Here is a 5,100-nt window from a genome sequence, read left to right on the forward strand (position 1 = left end):
TATTGGAGAAGTTTTTGGATGTGCATAGGGATTTGAGTCTTAGAAGATCCCATTCATCTACGTTATCTTCTCCTGGTTGTAGGCTTCCATTCATTCATTGTTGCACACTTTCCTCCCTGCCAACCCCTCCCCCCAGTTCACTTTTCTCTCTGAAGAGTGGAAAAAAAAATTCTTTCATTGTTATATAATCCACCCCCCCTCCCCAAGTCAACTCCACTATGGAGCTTTCATTCTGGACTCTTATTGTGACAATAACACCTAATCATATATTCCTCCTAAACAGTTCTCTCCCTCATCTGTTTTAATGCAGTATACATTATTTATCCCCTCTTTTCTTAGTTTTCCCCAACCCCAATGTCAGTCCCATTTTACAACAGTGGCATTATGCAGTGTTTGTCCTTTTGTGACTGAGATATTTTACTCAGCATAATGTCCTCCAGGGTCAGGGCACCCATTTTGTATAATAATTCATGAGTTTCTTATTTTTCAATGCAGCATAGTATTCCGTTGTGTGAATATACTACAGCTTCTCTAGCCATTCTTTTGTTGGTGAACACTTGGGTTGTTTTCAACTCTTTGCTCTTGTGAACAAACAAGCAATAAACACGGGTGTGCATATATCTTTATTTAGGGTATATTCCCAGTAATGGAATTGTTGGGTCAAATCAAATGGTTTTTTTTTTTTATGTGTACCGTCAAATTGTATCTGACTGGTACAGGAGGCGATTGTTCTCCTTCTTCAGCAGAGCATCTGGTGGATTTGAACCGCGCACCTCTGGGATTGCAGTGCAGTTTCCTGCCACTAGGCCACCAGAGCTCGCCTCAAATGGTATTTCTATTTGCAACTTTTTGAGAAAGCACCATAAAGCCTTCCATAGTGATTGCACCATTTTACACTTCCACCAACAGAGTGAATAAGGATTCCATTTTCTCCACAACTTCACCAGCATTTGTGTTTGCTGTTCTGATAAATTTTGCTATTCTTACTGGGGTGAGATGATATCACATAGTTGTTTTGATTTGCATCTCTCTTAGAGCTAGAGATTTTGAACATTTCTTCATGTGTGTTTTTGCCATCTGAATGTCTTCTTTAGTGAAGTGTCTGTTCATATCCTGTGCCCATTTTTCAATTGGGTTGTTTACCTTGTTGTGGTGCTCGAGTATTTTATAAGTTCTAGATATAAGTCCTTTATCTGACACGTCATTTATCTTGAAGGCCAGGCACAACTCAGCCAATGGAAATAATTTCATTTTCACATCCCTTTCATACTTTTATAAACAATAAGAACTATTAATAATGTCTGTATGCTTTTAAGACTTATATAACATACCTAATTTATAATTATAATTCTTCCATTTTCTATTCTTTCTCATTGTTTTATTCTACTTAAGCTTATACTATTTTATCTGTTATATAGGATCCTATTGTACAGCTCTATCAGAGTTTTGTTCTTTTTGTATTAATTCATTTTTCTGTTGATAGGAGAATGCACTTACCCAAAAATCAAACCCACCGCTATCAAGTTGATTCTGATGCATGACAAACTCCCACCCAATTTCTGAGGCTATAAATCTTCATGAGAGCAGATGGCCTCATCTTCTTTCCCCATGGGGCAGCTGGTGAGTCAAGTGGCCAACCTTTCAATTAGCAGCTCAACACATAATGCGTTCAACAACGGTGCTTCTTCAAAAGCTAGTATTCCCAAAAATTTTGTTATGACAAATAATGCAGTTAGAAATAGAATCTGACATGATGTAGTAGTTCTTAAGAGTGTATTTCAAAACATTTTTATATCTTTTCTTATTTTATTATATTATGATCAGAGAAATAAAGAACAATTATTGACTCTGAAGTTTGCTGAGGCTTTTTTTTTCTCCTCCAACACAGTGAGTGTTTTTAAATGGTTCATTGGTATTCAATTAAAGGGAGCTTTATCTGTTAAGAGAGCTCTGGTGGCCTAGTCCATAGAGTGTTGCACTGTTAATCTGTAGAGGTTGAAATCCACTAGCAACTCCTTAGGAGAAAGATAGGCAATCTCTTCCCATGAGATTTAAGTACCCAAAACCCACTGGAAAGTCAACTGTAAGTTGGTTTTGACTCAACAGCAATGTGTTCCAGTTCTGTGGATTTTTTATTATTATTATTTATTATTTGTTAGATGTATCTGTTAGGTTAGGGCAGGAAATGGCTTTGAAATCTGGCTAATAGTTTATTTTTGTAAAGTTTTATTTTGAACACAGCAATGATCACTCATTTATGTACTATCTCTGGCTACTTTTGTGCTACAGCAGCATAACTGAGTTGCTGCAACACAGATTATATGGCTTGAAGAGCTTAAAAAAGTATTTACATGGATCTTTATAGAAAAATGTTGCCAACCTCTTCTATTAAAGAAATTTTTTAATTATGATGTTAAAAATATTCATCCCTTACTAATTTCATCTCTGCTTGACCTATTAGTACCTAATAGTTACATGTTTTGGAAGCAGGAGTGGCATCTACTTCCTAAACAACATGCCTCCCAAAACTCTATGACCTTAGATAAATGTCGATAATTATAGAAGGCTTCAGGCCTTTTTTAAATAGGATCGCTATGAGTCGTGCTCAACTCGATGGCAATCCACAACAACAGTTACATGTTAAAAATCTTCTGCTGTAGTTATGGGCTTATCCACTTGTTATAATTCTATCAAATTCTGCAATTTTGTCAAATTTTGCTTTCAGCTTACCTGTCCTTGACCTGACAGGTCCTGGAGGTCAAGCCCTTCACATTTCCATTCCCTGCACCATGTTGCCCTCTGGTCACCTTCTGTTCTGAAGTTTTTTAAACTTGAGCCAGGTGTCTGTCTGTGTGGTCCTCAATATCTAGAACAAAAAAAAGTCAAGCTGTCTGACTGATTCTTTTTACATGGCTTGAGGAAAGCATTCAATAAAAGGTTGCTGTCTATAAAAGACAAAGCAGGTCATTTTCATCTCCTGAGGGCAAGCTCTGTAAGTTCTGCCTCCCTTCTGCACTAAAGGGGAAAAGGAAACTCTTCCTGTCCTCTAAAGACCCTCAGCAGACTATCTGGAAGTGTGATTAGTGGGAGAGGCCCACAGCCAGGAAATTTCAGCAATGTGTTCCACATGGTATGGAACGAGCACATTTTGAAAGCCGCTGGCAGGATTTATCGGTGGGGAGATCATTTGCCACCCAGAGAGACTGACTGTGTTCTGCACACTGCTTGGCTTTCTTCAGCTGCCAGAGCCAAACCAGGGATTAGGAGACTTTTTACAAGTCCCACCACAGATGTTGCCCTATTATTGAGGACATTAACAGTGACCCAGATAAAGTGGTGGGTGATGTGACTCCTCGTCCAACATTGACCATGCGGAGAAATGCAGACTTAAATTTAAAAGATGCAGTCTTAAAACTGAATTTTACGTATTTCAAATCATGTCAACAAATGTGTATAATTCAAACACTATATATTGGGCCACGAGCCAGGACCTTATATACTTTATCTCATTCAAGTTGCATACTAGTTGCTATTTCTGAATGTGTGAATTGAGGTCCCACAGCAAGCTGGTAATTGCATGCCAGGATATGAACCAGTATTTCCACGGTCCAGTTTTTGTGCTCTCTTCCCTTCAAAGGCAAGAACACTCAGACCTGGAGAAAAAGGACGGTAATAAAACAGATGCATCATGATGCAAAGCAGAGATTATGAATGCCTAAAGAACAGTACAAAGTGTCGTGCAGTACAAAGACTCGGGAGAGGAGAGCAAACACAGAACACTTGCTTAGTGTCTGGTCCCTTGACTGTGTTGCATAATGTATGTGAATAATATTTTTATTTCTGATTTATTACACTGTGATCAGAGAAATCATATGTTATTGAGTTTGAAATCTAATGAGGCTTACTCTTAGAATAAGCATCAGTGTTCTGGTTCTATATGTAAGGAAATTCAGCCATATCACTTCACATAGTTAGCCAAGATTAAAAGTAGAATTTGAACTCAGTTCTAACTGCTGGTCTTTTGTGCCATTTTTTGAGAGATCACATTGTATTTGGAGATAGGTGGGTTTAATATATGTTTGGAGAGAAAATCTTGTTTTAAAAAAAATCCATGGGAAGATGAGGTCCCTGTGTGGTCTAAACTGTTTGCCCTTCATTACTAACCTAAAGGTTGTGGGTTTGAACCCATCTAGTGACTCCATGAAAGAAAGGCCACGCAGTCTGCGTCTCCAAACATCACCTCTAAGAAAACCCTTTGGAGCCGTTCTATTCTGTGATGCAGAACTGGCCCAGTCAGAATAGATCTACGTACAAAGAGTTTGGGTTTTAGTACATGAAAATGGCTGCAATGTCAACTGCAGGAGATGAGTTGGGGTGATTCCAGGCAGGGAGGCAGATGGAGCAAAGGTAGAAAAGCTGAAGAAATGTTTCTAAAACAATGAGCCATGCAGGTTGGTCTGAGCATGAGATGCAGATAAAGAAAGACTAGGGATGTGATCTAACATTGGGAAAGCCTTCCCAGACAGAGCCCTAACTACAGCAGCATAACTGCAGCAGCAAGACCTTGCCATCAAGGATAATCAGTTATTAAATTTGCAAGGAGCATTCCAAAGTGCAGAAAGTTCCAATTAGATCAGCAGAATTAGACTCTGTAGTTTACATTCTGAAGCAGCCCTGTGGCACAGAGGTCAAATGCTTTGCTAATTAGAAGGATGACAGTTCAAATCTGCCTGCCTCTCTGCAGAAAAAGAATGTGGCAGTGTGTTTCTGTGAAGATTCACAGTCTAGGAAACACCTCAGGGGCATTTCTGCTTTGTCATAGTGGGTCTCTATGAGTTGAAATTAACGGCTACAGGTTTCATCTAAAGATCAACAAGAAAAAAGGGACTTACATAATATCTCAGATAAAAAGATAAAAGTAAGAAAAAAACAAAGCTACCTATAGTCATAGATGATAAATAAGTCTACATAAAAATCCCTATTGAATCTATAATTAAATTATTAAAGAAATGTTGCTAGGTATACATTCAATAGAGGAAAATAAATTTCATTTCTAAACAATTACAGCAAATTGTTAAAAATGCAATGTTTAAAAAAAAA

The sequence above is a fragment of the Elephantulus edwardii genome, unplaced genomic scaffold (genome assembly GCF_000299155.1).
Source record: "Elephantulus edwardii isolate Elephantulus edwardi_28Jun2011 unplaced genomic scaffold, EleEdw1.0 scaffold00163, whole genome shotgun sequence".
Lineage (NCBI taxonomy): Eukaryota > Metazoa > Chordata > Mammalia > Macroscelidea > Macroscelididae > Elephantulus > Elephantulus edwardii.